The following is a 21,812-nucleotide window of genomic DNA, read 5'->3' on the forward strand; positions in this document are numbered from 1 at the left end:
CGGAGAAGACTGGTAGCACGACCCCAAAACAAAGCGGCTGGTGACCTCAACAAGAAAACAGAATTTACGAACAGTAAATGAAACAAGATATCACCAATCACGTCTAATAAACTGCGATTTCTCGAGAAGACCTGGCGCAGCACCCCGAATTCGCTCTCCCGAACCGTCCGCTGCCAGCCGCTTCAACGGACGCAGGAAGGCGCGCCGATCTCCCGTCTCACGGCGTCGCAGCTCGCACCGGCCAGACTGACGTCGTGGTTTGACTCCTGTTGCTCTCGTGTCGGCCGCGAAGCCACTACCCCTCGCTATACGGCGCGGCCCACTGGACTCACGTGGAGACCTCACACGCGCCGACGCTCAATGCGGACAAGTCATCTCTTGTCTCAGTGCGGGACGGACCGACCAACCGACCGACCAACCGACCGACCGACCGATCCAACAGCCAATGACCGTCGCCCGGGCAACTCGAGCAGGCTGGCGGCCTAACGCGCAGACTCAGATGCAGGAACTAAGCCCCGAGTGGGCGACCACTCGCTGAGTTCTCTTACGGGCGGAGTGGAAAGAGACTCATTTTCCCGGCTTTAAAGGTTGAGTCGAAGGACAGACACACTACCTGCCTAAGAAATGCGGACGAGAGACTGACCCAGACTGCCCGACGGGCGAGCTCATAGCGCCCCTTAAATGCTCGTGAACAGGCAACCTTTCGCCTTTCCCACCAGAGGGAGTCACCAAAGAGCTGCGACTGCCACAGCGGCGCCACCGCCAGAAACGGAGGGCGACTGCTTCACACTTCACACTACGCGCTGCGGCGCGCTCTTCAAAACAATGACTCGAACAGCCCGCGGGAAAAACTAAAATCTTGCACAAAGAGTGGCCTGCATCTACGCCTACACGCTTACCCTGCAATTCACAATTACGTGAATTTACGCTACTTCTCTACCGTTCCACTGATGGCGCCCCCACACATCTTTCATTCGATCGGCAAGGCGGTCACGTGACCGACATTATAAGTTAGACTGGCACGGCTAGCTGCTACCCGTGCCAGTTTCCACACGTCTACTCCTTAACAACTTTGTAAAGAAACATTAAAATCAAAGCATCGCTCCTGCGAAACGCAAATCACCCTTCATCTATGCTTCACAAGACATGTGAGAAAGGGTATCAGACGGATGCCATATTCCTTGACTTCCGGAAAGCGTTTGCAGTGGGGCACCGAGTCAGACTCCTAACTAAGATACGAGCATATGGGATTAGTTCCCATGTATGTGAGTGGCTCGAAGATTTCTTACGTAATAGAACCCAGTACGTTGTCCTCGATGGTGAGTGTTCATGGGAGGTGAGGGTATCATCTGGAGTGCCTCAGGGAAGTGTGGTAGGTCCGCTGGTTGTTTTCTATCTACATAAATGATCTTTTGGATACGGTGCATAGCAATGCTGTGGTGTACGGGAAGGTGTCGTCGTTGAGTGACTGTAGGAGGATACGAGATGACTTGGACAGGATTTGTGATTGGTGTAAAGAATGGCAGCTAACTCTAAATATAGATAGATGTAAATTAATGCAGATGAATAGGAAAAAGAATCCTGTAACGTTTGAATACTCCATTAGTAGTGTAGCGCTTGACACAGTCACGTCGATTAAACATTTGGGCGTAACGTTGCAGAGCGATATGAAGTGGGACAAGCATGTAATGGCAGTTGTGCGGAAGGCGGTCTTCGGTTCGTTGGTAGAATTTTGGGAATATGTGGTTCATCTGTAGAGGAGACCGCTTATAAAATGCTAATACGACCTATTCTCGAGTACTGCTCGAGCGTTTGGGATCCCTATCAGGTCGGATTGAGAGAGGACATAGAAGCAATTCAGAGGCAGGCTGCTAGATTTGTTACTGGTAGGTTTGATCACGCGAGTGTTACGGAAATGCTTCAGGAACTCGGGTGGGAGTCTCTAGAGCAAAGGAGGCGTTCTTTCGTGAACTGCTACTGAGGAAATTTAGAGAACCAGCATTTGAGGCTGACTGCAGTACAGTTTTACTGCCGCCAACTTACATTTCGCGGAAAGACCACAAAGATAAGAGATTAGGGCTCGTACAGAGGCATATAGGCAGTCATGTTTCCCTCGTTCTGTTTGGGAGTGGAACAGGGAGAGAAGATGCTCGTTGTGGTACCAGGTACTCTCCGCCACACACCGTACGGTGGATTGCGGAGTATGTATGTAGATGAAATTTGTCAACTGTCCAGGATACATTGCCATTTATCAACAGCTTCTCCTTATTATCTCTAGTTCTTCACGTTTATTCCCAAAACATTGTTCACATCGTATATAACAGACTGTGGTGCAAAATTCTGGCTCAGTTAAGTGTAATTTTAACGCGTGACGTAAAAAGTCATCGTGTGCACCATATTCTCCCCTTTCGTATTTGCAGCTCTTAACAAGTGAATTTTATATTTTCATCGTTCGCAGTTAAAACTACGCTGCTTTTCCAGCGTCTCGGCTGCTCTACATACGCCGACGAGCCAAACCGCTGACGCGACCGGTTTAATAGCGTATCGGTCACGTTTAAAGTGCGGGTCATTTATGATGGCGGCCGAGTTTGTGTTTTGCGGCGTCAGATGCGCAGAACGAACCTAGTCAGCCAATGAACAGAGAACGACGTTGCCAGAGCTCGACAGCAGTGCAGAGCACGGACGAGTGTCTTCAGTTTTCGAAACGTTCAGTCATAAATAAAGTAATTGCTTTTGTTCAATGTCTTGAATGCTTTTTCTACACTTTCTATAAAAGAAAGTCTGCTTTCTTTATACTAATTGGTTTAATTAATTAATAGAATATGAAGCAAACAAGCAATAAGCCTCCAGAAACGTGTCTGTATCATTTTCACTAACCGCATTTTCGCAATAAAGAACAGCGGTAATTGTTTATTTCCTATTGTACTTCGACGAAACGTGAGTAATTTGTAGTCATACCAACAGTGTTTGTCGGTATTTTGCGCGACAGTTTAAAGTCCTCCGGGAGAATAATTGAGCGACGAGCTGTCTTAGCAGCCATACACTTTGAACTCAGAACCTTTCGCTCAGCGTAATGGTTAATCCTTAGTCGGTGGTTAATACTTTCTTTATTTAAATAGAATATCGCATTTTATTACATTCATACGAATCAAATTAATGAAATAATTTTTTGAAATTTCTAGTGGCAACTAAAATCGACCATACGGAAAGTATACGCTGTGGACTTTTACCGCTGCGAAATCTTCGACATTTCGTGCAACGGTTTACTACATCAAATGCTGCACAATAACTGCGTTAAACATCGAAACAAAGTTAAGTCATTTATGGGGGGACGTTTCAGTCAAGAAGATGTGTAAAAATCAAATTTTTGGGCCAAAAAGGTTTTGTGAAATCGAATGATAAGTGTGTCAAAGTAGTCGAAACACCGTGTGTCTGCACAGGCGAGCAATACAGTGATGACAAAATCGCGCACATCGCGGAATTCGGGGAGCACGTGTCTGTAGCAGCGAAAGGGTTAATGCGGCCGTGGTGGATTTACTTCATAAACTGCGCGCTCCCCCCTAAACGTAACGCCGCTTTCACACTATACGGTTTTGACCGTACGGCAAAAAGCCGTACGGCTGTAGGTGTGAAGAAATGTATGGCGCCTTTCACATTATACGGCGACGGCAAAATGCCGCTGCCGTGCCGTGCTGCAGCCGTGTCTTGCCACTACAACAGACGGTCGCCGTACGGCAAGTTCGACAACAGTGGCCTACGTGACTAAGTGCATGCTTTCACACTGGACGGTTTTGAGCCGTACGGCGTCGACTAGTTCGTTGTAGTGTCGTTTTATTCATTTGTGTTTATTCTTGTTTACTGAAAAGTGTAGAAGAATGGATGAAATTGATACTGAACTTTTGATAACCTTGGTGGAAGTAAGACCTGTTCTGTGGGACAAAACTCTAGATGCGTATAGAGATCGTATTGCTACAAAGAATGCTTGGCGGGAAGTTTGCGTAGCACTGAAGCAAGATTTTGATGAGATGGAAGACAAAGATAAAAATGCGTTTGGTAAGTATTTATTTAATATATTAATATTACATTTAATACGTTTTAAACAGTTTTTATTTAACGTTATAAATTTTATTCTAAAAGTAAATCGTTTGTTTATAAGTAAATTACTGCTACCAGTCACGTTTTTTTTGTTTTGTTTATATTTTGCACGACGCGTTTCGGGAAATAATTCCCATCCTTAAGTGCGTTTTTCTCTAAGTTTTCATCATGTGTGGTGTCTTTTTATGTGTCAGGTCTTGCATTCTGTTTTCTTTACTGTAATTTATAAGAGAAACACGCACAAGACCTCACAAATAAAAAAACACTACACATAATGAAAACTTAGAGAAAAAAACGCACTTGAAGATCGGAATTATTTCCCGAAACGCGTCGTACAAAATATAAACAAAACGATTAAAAACGTGAGTGGTAGCAGTAATTTATTTATAAAGAAAACTATTTACTATACAGTCGCAGGCTTTCACAAACAATCTACAAAAAGGAAAAGGCTTGTTAATTTATATCTTTGACATCTGCCATGACACGCTTCCAGCATTTGTCATAAAATATTTACAAAGAGTGTTCCTTATGGCGTTGGCTGTCAGTCCTCCTCTTATGTTGGCATCTTGGGCTAAGTCTTCCAAACCAGTGAAGGATGTGGTGTCTTCAATTATAAATCCATCTCTCTGACGTACAAAATTGTGTAAAACAATGCAAGCTTTAACCATTTTTACTGCAAAATCTGGATGAACATTTAAAGGTCGGTGAAACAACCGCCACTTATTGGTGAGGATGCCAAAAGCACATTCCACATACCTCCTTGCTCTGCACAAACGGTAATTAAATACACGTTTCTCAACTGTCAAGTTTGTTCCCCCAAAAGGCCGGAGCAAATGCGTGTGTAGGCCAAATGCTGCGTCTCCCACGAAGAAGTAGGGTACCTTTGGACCTTCCGTACCAGGCAGACATTGGACGTCTGGAAATTCCAGGGAATTACTTTCTATTGACTTCCATAAACTGGACCGTCTGAACACTGAAGAGTCACAGTCTTTGCCATAACTTCCTACGTCGACATAAATGAACCTGTAGTTGGAATCCGCTACAGCCATCAGAACCACAGAAAAGTATTCTTTGTAATTGAAGTACATTGATCCGCTATTAAATGGGGCAGTAAGACGGATATGTTTTCCATCCACCGCTCCTAAGCAGTGGGGGAAATTAGCAGTACGTTCAAATCCAGCCGCTATTGATTCCCATACCTCTTTGGTCGGTCTTTGTATACATTCTTCCCGCAGTGATGACCAAATTGCTGTGCATACATCATTAACCACTTTACTTGCTGTAGAAATCCCAATTCTGTACTGGAAATGTAAGTCAGTGAAGGAACAACCGCTTGCCAGATACCTGAACAAAACGAAAAAAAATCAGTGACATTTAGTTTGCAGTGGACATTTTTTGTTACAGTTTTGCTTTTTTCTATACAAAATTAAAATGTTTTCATACAGTTTTGTTTTCTTTTGATGTAGGTATAGAAGTAATACGGAGGTGGACCAATCTACGAGACTCCTTTGTGAAGTCAAACATAAAAATTCAAGCTGCGAAAAAAAGTGGCTCAGCAGCAAAGAAAATGAAAAAGTATGTATATTCTGATCAGCTGCAGTTTCTAAAAAAGCTGTATGATGCTCGAGAGACGGAGGACAGTTTTCAATCGGAACGCACCGCCAGACTGGAAGAAGATATAGAAACGCAGGGCTCCGTCGAAAATACTGAGAATGTTTCTGGGCCATTTGATACAGCACCCACACAACAAACATCCAAAAGCGAGTGCCATACAAACAGAAAACATAGAAAACCTGATGCAATCGAAATGAAAATATTACGAGCTCTGGAAGAAGACAAACCTTGCAGCAAAATGTCATTTTTACTTAGTCTGAAGCCTCATCTGGAAAAATTTGATGAACAGGATTATCTTCAGTTTCAGATGGGAGTCCTCAAAGTTATAGAAAATATATATGAAAGGAGAAATATATTGACAGCTCAACCTCCTCCATTTACCCATTACACACCTCCCATGCCCTATAATAATAGATTTCAAGCTTATTCTTATTCACCTATGGAAAATGCTGCTCCAATATCCTCTTACCATACGCATCAGATTCGTCCTCCTCCAGCTGCACCAAACCCAACTACTTTTCTCGAACAACCATTACAGACTTCTCAAGGTCGCAGTTCTTATCAACGAATTAATAAAGTGCCACCACCATACCCTTCGCCTTCCACAAGTAGCCATGAAGGCCCACCATCAACAACGCAGTTCTACAACGTTTTTGCAGAGAGCCTGTCGCCACAAAGTGACAGTACAGTCAGTCCTGCTACAAACTCTTTGGTTTCAACTGCTGATATTGATATTGACTTTTCTACTTCATAATCTGAGCGTAATAAAAATGTAAAACACAAATAAATAAGTAAATAAACAGAACTAGTTTTTATGTATTAAATTACCTTAACGTGATAGCCAGCATTTGAACAGGTTGGATGCAATTGCGGAATTGTGTGTTTTGTCGTTGTAACACATCCTTTAGTTTTCTATGTAATTCGTCAAACGAGGTAATAGACATTCGGAAATAGTTAAAGAATTTATTTCCGTCGTTCCTCAAATCTTCAAAGAGTGTATAAAATAAACCCACTTCGTCTCTTCTCTGGTTAATGGGGTGTACCCACAAAAGACGACCTTTTCTTTTGCGGCGACGATGAAGCAACCACAAAGCAACAACTCGTTTACGGTTCATCTTGATACACACATTAAGCAAACTGAATAGACACCAACAACTGGTCACGTCAAAAAGCCGTGTAATGTGAAAGCAACACAGGCACGGCTAAAACTCGTACGGCTTTTTGCCGTACGGTCAAAACCGTATAGTGTGAAAGCGGCGTTAGCCCGTGTCCACGGAGCAACTCGGCGGGCTAAGCGGGACCTGCTGGAAGCGAGGAGCGCCGCGTTGTGAGCTCCAGCTGTTCCCACGACGCCAGCACGCCAACAGCCGCCTCGCTCGGCAGTTGGCGCGAAACCCGGTCCCGGTCCCAGACGCTGGGCCCCGACAGCCTACCGCTGCTCCCAGTGGATGTACAGAATGTCGGCACGTGCCGCTAGAGTAATGGCTCCCCATTCGCCTCTCTAAGCTCGACATTTCCACAGAACAGCAATTCACACAGCATTCTATCCAAAACAAATCGGCCTGATGCAGAAGCCACGCCTAAATATACTGTTGTCCCGTACGTACGCGAACTTTTGTACCACACTGAAAACTTTATAAAAATATTTTTATAAAGCTTCTCTACTAATAAATTGCAGCAATAAGGCTCGTTTCACACTGGGACACACGTGACGGACACTGACAGAGATACATTCGTTTGAATTGGAGCAGTCACACTGGGACACTGCACCGAGTCATCATTTGTATGTTTACTAAAAACCCTGTTCCAAACTGGGGACATTGTTTCATTGCCCTCGGTCCTTGTTTCCCAATATAAATTCTGTATCCTTGTGATTCGAATGGTTCCTCTGTGGTGTTTCTCATTTCTTGGATCCTGTTATTAAAATTTTTTGTTTACTTCAGACCGGAAAACTTAAGGATCTCACAGATAGTGAGTTTATGTTGTGTGTTGCTATATAATTTATTTGCTCATGTTTAAAACACAAAAAGATTAGTGTGCATTTGGATGGCTGCAAACGCTCCGATTCGTTGCTGTCTTCTAGTTGACTACCCACCGAATCCGATGTAGCCTTTTCCTGCCTTTTTGAGCAGGACGGTGGAATTTTTTCCTAAAAGATCTTTCCATTTTTGACTGTCGAAGGTTGTCAACCTTAGTTGGAGCAAGCTCCGATTTACAACTCCGGTTGTTAACCGCAGAGGGTGTGTTTGCTCTGCGAGAGCTATTTTATTTCACTCAAGTCCGCCAGTAAACCGGTGAGGACTTCCCTATCCGCCACCTGGGACGCGCCACGGAGGAGTATCACCTCTCCTCCTACTATGACAGCATTTATTAAAATTATAGTTGCCGGGTGTTTCAGTTGGTTATCTATAATGTCTACAAAATTATGCAGGTTACACACACGCACGCACACGTAGTTTTGCTCCATATGCTTTATTTTTTTTTACAGGTACTTGGGGGCCGGATCATCCATGATGGACGTACATTTTCAGTGCAGAATTTGAGTATCAACTATCTCGTATATTATACGAGACGTTTGCTCTGCCATGTCGCGTAAAATGAAGTCAAAATGTTTTCCCGATCTCTCGAAAGATCCATGGCTTGCCTCAGCTGAAGGATTCCATAAGAGGGCGAACTTTCCTCATTGTGTGGGTGCAGTGGACGGGAAGCACATCATAATTATAGTAGAGTGAACCACTGGAAGTGAGTTATACAATTCCAAGAACTATTTTTCCATTCTGTTGTTAACTGTTTGTGATTCAACGTACAAATTCTTATTTGTAGACGTTGGAGCATATGGGAAATCGTCCGACTCAACTGTTTCGTAATACAGTGTTAAATAATAAACTACAAGATGGTACGCCAGATTTACCTGCACCGAAACAACTGTCATTATCGTTTGAAAGACCTATGCCATTCATTCATGTTAGTAGGAGATGAAGGTTTCCGATTGCCGAAATTTATTTTGCGCCCTTATGGTGGAAAGTATGTAGACATTAAAAAAACGTGTGTTCAACTATAGACTGTGCAGAGCTAGAAGGTACATCGAGTGTACTTTTGGAATTCTTGCAAACAAGTGGCGCATTTTCTATCGACCACTGGATGTTAAATTGGATTTGGCAGAGTATTGTGAAGACATGTTGCCTCCTCCATACCTTTGTGCGTGATCGTGATGGAATACAGTTTGAGGATACGTTAACTATTCAGGGATTGCAGGACATGTCACCTTCCTTGGTCCGTGGAGGAAATATTGCGAACGGTATCAGAAGATTTCGCAAATTACTTCATCAGCCCTGAAGGCGAAGTGCCATGGCAGCTGCAAAAAATCTAAGTGCTAGAAATGTTATGTGAAAATTAATGTCGTTAGGCCTTAATGTTCATTGGAGTTGCACATTTCAAATACAGTGTTCAATTATTACCATGTTAACTGAAACAAACCATACTGTTGCGCTCACTGAACTGATTAAAACTTGCAATTACAATTACAATGCAGTTTCTAGCGTTAAAAGGTTTTTTGCTTTTCACATTTAACCAAATATAACATTGATGATGATGATTCATGGCAATGTTTGCCGACAAGATAAAGAATGCAACTTTTTAACACTAGATTGCATACTCACGGCAGTTCTCCTTGGCAGTTTTTTGGTACGACTTGGAAAGAGAAAAATTAATGAATGATCGCTGATGCGTCGCTTCTCGATTGTGTTCAGGAGACGTACAGATTGATTGCGCGAAAATAGTTTCTCAAATGACCTCTTAACCCGGATTGCTTTCACGCAATCAGATTCTTGAATGAATTTACCTTAGGGACCTATTTGAATAATAAAAAAATGCAAAACAGTGAAATTTTATAAAAAAGTTGTCAGATCGGAAACTGAACACATTAATGGTCTTCCAAATACAATCGAGACACCGCGATAAAGAGCGAACCTGTAACAAAGTTAATTTAAACAAACATTATTTGTGGTTAATTTAAAGAAAAGAATAAGCATAGATTTTCTGTACAGTGAAGCATCAATATATTCTCAAAGAACAAAGGCGTTAAACTATAAACATTAACAAATTTACAATGAATACAAAACTTACTCTTATGTTCTTCTCATACGTGGAACAGTCCAACAATAGCTGCTTTTGCATGTGTGATATTTTGTAAAAATTAAATGTCCTCGGCGTGCGCGTAAGTATTTTTTTATAGTCACAAAGTTAACAAAAGCGTTTTGTTTTTCTTGGTGATAACGTGGGTTTTCACACTAAAATAAATATAACTTGTAGCGGTGCTACACAACAAGTCGGCGACCAAACATCAAAGGTAATGAAGTACTCGTTAACATATCGGCGACCAGAAGTACAACTAACTATAAAGACTCTAGAATTTTCCTAACAAATGATAAATTGTTCTTCTGTTTCGCAGCTTCTTACTATCCAGCGCTGCGGCAATGATTTTAAATATCTGCGCCCAGCGAGTCAGTGTACCTTTTAAACGCTGGCCGCGCGTCTTGGTATGGGCGCACGTTATAAACCGATTTCATTTCTTTACTCTCGCGTTGTCATGCTTAGTATCATTACAAACTACAGCTCGGTGGCTGTCCTTTTCTCATACGCAAAATGTCTGAAATCCAATAATATCACAGGTTGACTGTATTAGTTCTGTCTGTGTACCTAATTGAACAGAACCCAAGCACGAGCACTGTTCTCATTCGGGTGTCAAAAACTTGTAAGTCAATAGTATTAAGGTAAATAAATAAAATTCATGATTATAGTAACAACTTATGCTTAAATTATTGTTGTTCTGAATAATATTTTAACTGTATTTTTCGGACCATAAGGCGGAGCGCCTTATTAGACTACGAAAAGACGTACCCTTAGTTTTATTTCAACATTTTCATAACAAAATTATTTATTTTACTTTCATTCGCCCTGTAGGGGTGAGTACATAGTTTCTGGGCGCATCCATTTTGTCCATTCTTCCCGCATTGAGACTGCGTAACAGTACACTTACTATTGGTAATGCAAAAGAAAAGGGGTGAGGGATAGCATTCTCCTTGTAGGTTATTAGCCTCGTACAGGAGTAGAAAATATATTTCGCTATTCTTGTGGTCCGAAAAATACGGTATTAAAGTGAAAAAAGAATCTAGAACTTGCCAATTTTGTTTCTTTCATCTATGCACTCTTCATCGAAATCAGGCACAAACTAAGTAATAACTTGTTGCCACGCTTTCATTCTCATGACTTTGTTACTGTAGTCACCGCTTTTCATATCCCAAATAACGGGACGACTTTCCACTTGACTTATAAAATCTTCTGTGTTGATGAACTCTGAACTCACGGCTGCACTGTGTGGAGAACCACTGGGCTCAGCGACGGCTGCCTGCCTGTTGGCAGCCCTGCTCTGCTCTGCCCTGCTCTGCCCTGCTCTGCTCTGCTCTGCTCTGCACTGCTGTGCTGCGCCTGTGCCTGTGGTCGGTGTCCCAGCGTGAACACCCCAGTACCAGAGCTGATGCGTGTCCGGCGGTGACCGCAGCCAACACACTGCACTGAGTCACATGTGACGGACACCGACAGTGTCCCGGTGTGAACGCTCCAATTCAAACGAATGTATCTCTATCAGTGTCCATCACGTGTGTCCCAGTGTGAAACGAGCCTAAGTGATCCACGATGTAAATCTTTCCGAGACCCCCTACATCACATCAGGAATGTACGAGCTCTGATTCGAGATTACTCGCAAAGTTGTGCCTTTCTGACGGATGTAGGGATTTTCGCCACGAAACACCACCACCATGCCTCAAGGCTTGCAAACGTGAACAAGTCTAAATTTGCAGTCCACATTGCAGAAGAAGATCATTAGGTCAGTAATATTGAGTGTAACATCATATTACGTTCGGCAGAAAGAGGGCCAATTATGAATCGGTCTGCTGATTAAGGATAACATCAGGGTCTCACCGACTTGCCTGACACTCCTTTCTGTTAGTCGTTTAGGAAAGTACTTCGAGGTGTCAGGTCAGAGGGGTTCCCTGAACACAATTTCTACACAAGGCAGCTCAATAGGCTGTGGAGTGCAGGGGTAGGCTAGCAATACAAATTACAGAGTAAAGGAAAAGAATATTAAGTCACTCAACTGATTGCTATTTGCCTGTTTAAATGTTTAACAGAAAGCCTTTTAAGAAAGCAAGACTAGAAAATGTGACTGATGAGTTAAAATAATGTTTAAATAGACTGACCGAGCACATATTTTAAAACGAAATACTTCCTTTAAGGAACCAGCGATCAAAATTAATTACACAATCCTCGACAATCATATTACATTCAAGACGTTTAAGATTAAACAGTAATATATATCAGAGAGCTGCAGTCCCAAGTTTTAAGCAGCACGTTTCAGATTCAGTGCACTGCAGCAGTACAATACAAGTCCCTCAGAGGATCTCCCCACACAGGAAGTTATTGCCGCAATCGACAAAATATCATTCCATGTACAGACCTAAACCAAACTAAAAGCTCTCTTAAGTTTGGTACAGTTAATTCCCTTTCAACATATACATCACAAGTCTAGCCCTAGCACCGACACCCCGCAATGTAGCACGCGAAAAACTACAGCGATGCACCCATCACGTATCCTTACAAAATCCAAGAACAGAGAGCCGGCTCCCCAATAGCGGAACATTTAACCACGTGCAGCGTGCGGGATGCTGATTCGCCCTTAACCTGAACACCAGTTCAAATACTCGTCAGCCTACAATCTTGAACCACCATACACATTCCTTCAGTTACTGCATAGAAAGCCAATGTGATAGGCAAACGGACGAGCATATGATAGAAGCTTAAGCGATTTGCTTACTAGACAACCCTTACGAATAGTAGCCGTAATTTTTTTTTAAACGTGAGCACAGCCACAATCGAAAGACAAACAACGCCAATCATAAGGACAGTAGCACATAAGCAAGTAGTAATGGTAACTTCTGCTTAGACTGGCTACAAATCAGCGCGTGATTTAACACACCAGACAACAGTCTTTACAACATAACCATCAATACAATAGCAAATTACTCACACGTGTACTCCCCCACGATTTCGATTCGCAAAGCCATAGACAAAACGTGGAGAACGTATCACTTAGACCAACATGATGGTGCTTAGTTGCACAGCAGAGAACCAGACCTAATGAAACAGCCACAATTTTCGCCTCTAAATTGCCACAGTGCAACTGAGACTCAATCACAAATGTAATTTTACATCACCAGTTCCCGTATAGCCAATACAAGCGCCTGATTTTCACCCGTTTATAACGGCAGGCAGCAACACCGTACGGGAAAGAGCGTAGACACGAGCTCTTACCAATTCTCTTCTCCGTAAGCAGCCAACGGAACTCTCGGGAACCACTGGGACATCCAGTGCAAAAATCGTTACTCCTTCACACATATTACAGGACGCCCACTTCCCACCGCTTGCTTGCTACGGTGCCTTCCGTTCAGAGCCAAGTCGTATACCTCCGTGCGATAGGTCCGGTCCCACACTCGCTGCGTCAACCCGACAGCCGTCTTCCACCACGTCCCGAAGTGGCTGAGTAACTCTCAGTGCTGCCTCCCCTTAGTTTGTCTGCGAGGAGAACAAGTGGAGCACGTCACAGCGCGACGAATCCAAGTGGGGGCAGCACTGACTACCTGTCTACTCAGAATGGCGTCCGTTTTTTTGTGGTTTTAGGGCGCACAACTTCAACGGTCATTAGCGCCCAGACTACGTTAGCAATGCACCGCGAGGCACAAGTTTAAAACAGCAACTAAAAGGGAAAACACGATAAAAGACACTGACAGGCATAGGATTAAAAAAACAGCATCATCAAATGTCCTTAGAGAGGTTTGTCAAGTTGATAAAACGAAGAACGCGAGCAGCTGCTCGTGGGTCATCCGCTAAAATGGCATCGAGAGTACATGGCAGGCCAAGATCTAGACGCAGTGTGTTAAAACCCGGACAGGACGTTAAAATGTGGCGGACCGTCAGCAATTGCCCACATGGGCAGAACGGCGCCGGCGCAGCCGTCAGCAGATGCCGATGGCTGAACCGGCAGTGTCCAATTCGTAACCGGGCCAAAACGACCTCCTCCCGCCGAGAAGGGCGTGAAGAGGTCGTCCGAGCCGTGGGGAGAGGTTTCGAGGCCCGAAGCTTGTTGTCCGTAAGTGGAGCCCAATCGGCATGCCACAGCGATAAAATGTGCCGACAAATGACCCTGCTACAATCAGATGAAGGCACACAACAAGAAGCTTTCCGAGGCTGGAGGACCGCAGCCTTGGCCGCGGCATCTGCAGCTTTGATCCCAAGGATATCGACACGGCCAGGAACCCACATAAAAGTAACTGGAGAACCGTCGTCCACCAGCAGCTGAAGAGAGCGTTGGATCCGCTGCACGAAAGGGTGAACCGGATACGGATCACTGAGGCTCTGGATGCCGCTCAGGGAATCGGAGCAGATGACGTAAGCAAAATGTCGGTCGTGGCAGATTTAACGAACAGTCTGGTAGAGGGCAAAGAGCTCAGCTGTGAAGACCGAACAATGGCCACGGAGCCGGTATTTGAAACTTTGTGCCCCGACAATAAAAGAACACCCGACCCCGTCATTGGTCTTAGAACCATCTGTATAAATGAAGGTCATATTAATCAACTTCGAACGAAGTTCGACAAAACGGGAGTGGTATACCGAACCGGGGGTAACCTCCTTTGGGAGCGAGCTGAGGTCAAGGTGAACGCGAACCTGAGCCTGAGCCTGGAGCCAAGGTGGCGTGTGGCTCTCGCCCACTCGAAAGGTTGCAGGGAGTGAAAAATTAAGGTGTTGAAGGAGGCGACGAAAGCGAACTCCAGGGGGTAGCAGGGCAGAGACATACAACCCGTATTGACGGTCGAGAGAGTCGTCAAAAAAAAGGAACGATAAGACGGGTGGTCGGGCATTGACAGTAGCCGACAGGCATACCGACACAGCAGTATATCGCGCCGGTAGGTGAGTGGCAATTCACCGGCTTCAGCAGGAAGACTCTCGACGGGACTAGTATAAAATGCTCCGATCGCAAGACGTAAACCCCGATGTTGTATGGAGTTGAGGCGGCCTAAGATGGACGGCCGTGCAGAGGAGTATACGAAGCTCCCATAATCCAGCTTTGAGCGGACGATCGACCGATATAGACGAAGTAGGATGGTTCGATCCGCTCCCCACGACGTACCCGTTCTCTAAATGTCCTCCGTGTTCTCAGTGGCACAACGGGCAGCCAAATATGACATGTGGAGACCAGCTAAATTTCCTGTCAAATGTAAGACCTAAAAATTTTGTTGTCTCCACGACAGGGAGAGCAACGGGACCGAGTCGTAAGGACGGTGGGAGAAACTCTTTGTAGCGCCAGAAGTTAATACAGACCGTCTTCTCGGCAGAAAAACGGAAGCCATTGGCGACACTCCAGGAGTAAAGACAGTCAAGAGACCGCTGAAGACAGCGCTCCAGGAAACATGTACGCTGCGCGCTGCAATAGATGGTAAAATCGTCCACGAAGAGGGAGCCTGATACATCAGCTGGGAGGCAATCCATTATTGGATTGATCGCGATGGCGAAGAGAGCGACACTCAAAACTGAGCCCTGTGGCACCCCATTCTCCTGGCGAAAGGTGTCTGACAGGGCAGAACCCACACGTACCCTGAACCGTCGATCCATTAAAAAAGAACGAATAAAAAGAGGTAGGCGACCGCGAAGGCCCCATGTATGCATGGTGCGGAGAATGCCCGCCCTCCAACAGGTGTCGTAAGCCTTCTCCAAATCAAAGAACACAGCAGCGGTCGGGCGCTTCCGCAAGAAGTTATTCATAATGAAGGTCGACAAGGTAACCAGATGGTCAACATCAGAGCGGCGCCTACGAAATCCACATTGTACATTGGTAAGTAAGCGTCGAGACTCGAGCAGCCAAACCAATCGAGAGTTAACCATTCGCTCCATCACTTTACAGACACAGCTGGTAAGCGAGATGGGTCGATAACTGGAAGGCAAGTGCTTGTCCTTCCCCGGCTTAGGAATCGGGACAACAATAGACTCGCGCCAGCATGCGGGAACATGTCCCTCAATCCAGATGCGATTATAAGTACGAAGAAGAAAACCTTTACCCGCAGGAGAAAGGTTCTGCAGCATCTGAATATGAATAGAATCAGGCCCTGGAGCGGAGGACCGTGATCGGCCAAGTGCGGTTTCGAGTTCCCGCATGGTGAATGGGGCATTGTAACTTTCACGATTCGAGGAGCGGAAGTTAGGTGGCTTAGCCTCCTCTGCCTGTTTGCGGGGGAGGAAGGCAGGGTGATAATGAGCGGAGCTCGAAACCTCGGCGAAAAAGCGGCCGAAGGCATTGGAGACATCCTCAGGGGCCACAAGGACGTCATTCGCGACCGTCAAGCCAGAAACTGGTGAGTGGACCTTAGTGCCAGATAGCCGGCGCAGGCTACCCCAGACAACAGAAGAAGGAGTAAAACTGTTGAAGGTGCTTGTGAAAGCAGCCCAGCTGGCTTTCTTGCTTTCTTTAATAATAATACGACGACACTGAGCACGTAATCGTTTATAATTGATACAATTCGCCACTGTAGGGTGGCGTTTAAAGGTGCGTAAAGCACGTCGACGAGCACGTAAAGCGTCTCTACATGCTGCAGTCCACCAGGGGACCGGTACGCGACGTGGAGAAGAAGTAGGGTGAGGGATGGAATATTCAGCAGCAGCGAGAATGACTTCCGTGAGGTGTGCGACCTGACGATCGCAGCTTGTGAAGGTTTGATCCTGAAAGGTCGCCCTGGAAGAGAAGAGCCCCCAGTCTGCCTTGGAGATCGTCCAACTAGGGGAGATGGATAACACACGGGAAGTGGTCGCTCTAATATGTATCAGAAAGTACATACCACTCAAACCGGCGTGCAAGTTGGGGAGTACATATAGAGAGGTCTAAATGGGAATAGGTGTGAGATGTGTCCGAAAGAAAAGTAGGGGCGCCAGTATTGAGGCAGACAAGGTTGAGCTGGTTGAAAAGGTCTGCTAACAGGGAGCCCCTCGGGCAGGATGCTGGAGAGCCCCAAAGGGGATGGTGGGCATTGAAGTCTTCAGTTAACAAAAATGGTGCAGGTAGCTGAGCAATAAGTTGCATCACGTCTGCCCTGGTAACGGCAGATGACGATGGAGTGTAAACGGTACAAATGGAAAATGTAAAAGTGGGGAGAGTAATGCGGATGGCAACTGCCTGCAGGCCGGTGTGCAACGTGATGGGATCATAGTAAATATCATCCCAGACCAGCACATAACCCCTCCATGAGCCGGGATTCCTACCACAGGGGGTAGGTCAAAACGCACAGAGGTGTAGTGTGCCAAGGCAATTTGATCACATGGGCGTAGCTTCGTTTCCTGGAGGGCTACGACGAGCGGACGGTGCAAGCGGAGCAGCAACTTCAAGTCCTCTCGATTGGAGCGAATGCTGCGAATATTCCAGTGAATAAGTGCCATCGTAAGAAAGGGAAGATATAAGAAGGGGTCACCTCGAAGGCCGCGGAGGGCCTGGCTTCGAGTGAGCACTGCCGCCGCTATCAGTAGGCGGACAGTCTTCGTCCATTGGGTCTATAGGGTCATCGGCCATCTTGGTAGGATGGCCGGGAGGGGGAGCATCCTCCGCCGGTGAACGGCCACATGGTCGGCTACCAGCGGTGCGGCCAGGCGAAACGGATGACGGCCTGGGGCGGCAACCGCTGGGTGGCGCAGGAGAAGAAATGCGCCGTGGCGGAGGAGGAGAACTGTGCTTCCTATGAGCCTTCTTGGAAGGTCGTTTGGTGGAAGTACTGGTAGACGGCTGGGAGTTCGAGGTACGTAGGAAGTCTGCACGGGACGGTTCCTTCTTGAAGGCCTGACTTCTGGGTCTTCGTCTTGGCAGAAGCTAATGAAGGTGCTTGTGTCTGAGGGGTGATGGGAGGAAGAGGAGACGTCGACCGCGCGATCTTAGCACTGGCCGAACGGACGACCGTGGTGCTGAAGGTCAGATCGCATGTCTGGGTTGCCACCTCCCTGGTAGTCCGAGGAGAGGCGAGGACACTACTGTATTTCCCCGCTGGGAGCAGCGTGGGCTTCCTACTAGCCAATAGCTTGCGAGCAGCCGAGGTGGACACTTTCTCTTTGACCCGAATTTCCTGTATACAGCGTTCTTCCTTGTAGATGGGGCAGTCGCGGGAGGACGCTGCATGGTCACCCTGACTGTCCACCTCCGTCTCCTCGTTGTGTGAACTGTCACCCTCATGGGCATCCCTGCCACGAGTGACATTTAGACGCATTGGAAGAAGACTGGCGAGTGTGATTAAAACAATGACACTGGTAGCAGCGCATAGGTGTCAGGACATAGGGGTGAACAGAAATAACCTCGTAGCCCGTTTTGATGCGCGACGGGGACTGTATACTATCAAAGGTCAAGAAAAGTGTCCGGGTCAGTACAAGGTCATTGGTGACCTTTTTCATGACCCTATGGACAGCCGTCGCGCCCTGCTCAGCGAGAAAAGACTGAATCTCCTCGTCAGTCAATCCGTCGAGTGATCTAGTGTATACCACACCACGAGACGAATTCAAAGTGCGGTGAGCCTCCACCCGGACAGGGAACGTGTACAGGAGTGTGGCCCGAAGCAGTTTTTGTGCCTGAAAGGCGCTCTCAGTTTCTATTTTACCATTACGCAACCTGGTACAAGACTTGACAGATCCGGGTATGGCATCTACGTCCTTCTGGATAACGAAAGGGTTTACAGAGGAAAAATCCTTTCTGTCCTCAGATCGAGAAACTGTGAGGAACGGTGGGGCAGGCGGTAGTACTTTTGTCACTGGTGGCTGGTCAAGTTTCCGTTTGTGGGCGGACGTCGAGAGAGGAGAAGAGAAATCCACTGCGGAGGAATCCCCCATGATTGCCAGCGTCTCCGATAGCGCGCTCCTTCCTTGTGGGGACCCTCTCAGAGGGCGCACCCGCCTTAGGTGAATGTTTACACCTCAGGTCACACCTCCCGAGAAACAGACGGAGGGACCAATCGGCATGGTCAGAAGGTATCAGCTCAGGCAATCACCCCTCCCTGGGCCTGGCCTTTACCAGGGGTACGCGCGTGCCTTACATGTCTACCCAGGGCGGGGAATTACGCGTTACCCCGTCACCGGCTACGCGTGCTAACGCGTGGGTCGGCCCTCAGGCGCGCACAGGGAGGAAGGAATAAGAGGAAAAAGAAGAGAGAGAAGGAGAAGAAGGCAAGGAGAAGAAGGCAAGGAGAAGAAGGCAAGGAGAAGAAGGCAAGGAGAAGAAGGCAAGGAGAAGAAGGCAAGGAGAAGAAGGCAAGGAGAAGAAGGCAAGGAGAAGAAGGCAAGGAGAAGAAGGCAAGGAGAAGAAGGCAAGGAGAAGAAGGCAAGGAGAAGAAGGCAAGGAGAAGAAGGCAAGGAGAAGAAGGCAAGGAGAAGAAGGCAAGGAGAAGAAGGCAAGGAGAAGAAGGCAAGGAGAAGAAGGCAAGGAGAAGAAGGCAAGGAGAAGAAGGCAAGGAGAAGAAGGCAAGGAGAAGAAGGCAAGGAGAAGAAGGCAAGGAGAAGAAGGCAAGGAGAAGAAGGCAAGGAGAAGAAGGCAAGGAGAAGAAGGCAAGGAGAAGAAGGCAAGGAGAAGAAGGCAAGGAGAAGAAGGCAAGGAGAAGAAGGCAAGGAGAAGAAGGCAAGTGAAAGAGTAAGTAAGACAGTGAGATGGAGAAGAACAAAGAAAGGAACCAACCAAAGGAAGGAAGAAACCAAAGGAAGGAAGAAACCAGAAGAAGTGAAAAACCAAATTGTCCGCAAATATAGGTCGTGGAACCGTGCGTCTCCGGACGCAGGCGCTAACTACCCCCTTGAGGGGGAGGGACTCCTTTTAGTCGCCTCTAACGACAGGCAGGAATACCTCGGGCCTATTCTAACCCCCGGACCCGCAGGGGGGGGGGGGGGGGGGATAGAGCGGCAAGTCAAATAATCTGATGGTGTCTGTACTGAAGGTCTTACAGTACGCACACCACATCCATACAATTGGCGTCGTCAATGTGTTGCATAATTATATTTTGCTTTTATGTATTCAAGTATTTATGTGAAGGGACCGGTTGGTAGGACATGTTCTGAGGCATCAAGGGATCACCAATTTAGTATTGGAGGGCAGCGTGGAGGGTAAAAATCGTACAGGGAGACCAAGAGATGAATACACTAAGCAGATTCAGAAGGATGTAGGCTGCAGTAAGTACTGGGAGATGAAGCTTGCACAGGATAGAGTAGCGTGCAGAGCTGCATCAAACCAGTGTCAGGACTGAAGACGACGACAACAACAACAACAACAACAACAACATAATGGTAATAAAATAATAATTACAGTGATACTACTCAGGATTTCGTAGTTTTGTACATGCATTGAATCCCGCTTATGAAATACCGAGTAGAAGGACTGTAACAAACGTGATGTTGCCAGCAGCACATGCATCTTTTTTTGTACTTTCTCATTTGCTTCTGCAAGGCATAAAGACAATCTGTCTCATTAGAAGCTGACATCCAGAAATCTGTCAAGTCACAGCCGAGTAACTTTAACAACACTTCATAAATGAACAATTCAGATTATAGTCTGAGCTGGTATCGGCACCACTGAAATGACTGATTAAATTTGTAATTTTAAAGCTGTGTACAAATTTGTACTGCTGGAATGCAGTCTTGGTGACAAAATTTTAATGGTGGTCACAGCATTTTTCATATTTGGTGCGTTGTCTGTTTCCAGCATTCTCAAGTGGAAACATTTTGGTTGTTATGCTCGTACTCTTAATTTAGTTGTGCAGGATGCACTTACAAATGTTCAGAAAGTCACAACAGTTGTTTTTTTTTAAAGGAGGAGCAGCAGTGCAACAGCGCAACAACGCGGCTCTTAACATGCCGACAGAACAGTGGCAAAGTAAACATCAAGAAATTGATCCAGGACTTGCCCACAAGGTGGAATTCAACCCTGATATGTTGGAACGTATTGTTGAATTGTCAGAGGCAGTGAAAAATACAGTTGCCCTTAGTGACGGAAGTTCTGTGGGCCTGTTACAGTCAAATGATGAGTGGGAAATCTGCTCCGCACTCTGTTCGATTTTGAAACCGTTTGAGCAGGTTTCGAGGCAGCTCAGTGCAGAGGAGTACCCAACTGGCAGCTTGGTAAGTTAATAATTTACTTTATTTGGCTCATGTACGTTCAATGTCATTTTATTGTGTACTTTTCTTATGTGTTGTGTAGTTAGCATATTTGTCTAAATTTTCAGGTTATAGTCCTGACACGTGGCCTTCTGGCAGTGTGTGACGAAATAGCCGAAATGCAGTTGCATGAAGTTTCAATGAAAGATGTTGATGCACTGAAAGAGGGGCTTATAAACCGGTTTTCGAATCTTGAGCAGAGCAAATCCATTGCCCTTGCTACCCTGGTTCTGAAATGCCAGCAATTTGAAACGTGGATCCAGCAGACAACACGATGAAACAGTTAATATTGTTGCCCAGAAACTGGAAAAATGTAGGCCAGTAGGTATGCAGCGTTCACAATCTGTTGAGCCAAATAATTTGGCAACTGAGTCCTTCTCTGTGTGGGGCATATTTGATAAGTTAGTGAAACATACATGACTGTACTGTGCCCTGTGGCTGTGCGCTATTGTAGAGGTTCAAAGGTATGTTGACAGCTCAGTCATCAGTAGAAATGAAGATCCTTGGGCATATTTACTGATTTTGTTACCACCACGCCAAACAATTGCAAAAGTAGTCCAAGAGAGATTTAATGTTGTAGCAACTTCAGTTTTTGCGAAGACCCTCTCATAAGGCACAGGACATTTAATAAAAGACAGAAGAACCCACCTCAAGCCATCGAATACAGAAAAACTAATATTTTTGAATGCCAATGGTACCTGTGATTAGACACTGTTGCTGATAAGTGATACATCATTAGAACGCAGAACATTGTTAAACTGCTCATAATCAGAATAGTTGTACATGAACAAGAATAATTATCATCTTCAATATGTTTCTTACATGCGTACACT

Source organism: Schistocerca serialis, chromosome 6 (assembly GCF_023864345.2).
Source record: "Schistocerca serialis cubense isolate TAMUIC-IGC-003099 chromosome 6, iqSchSeri2.2, whole genome shotgun sequence".
Taxonomy (NCBI): Eukaryota; Metazoa; Arthropoda; class Insecta; order Orthoptera; family Acrididae; genus Schistocerca; species Schistocerca serialis.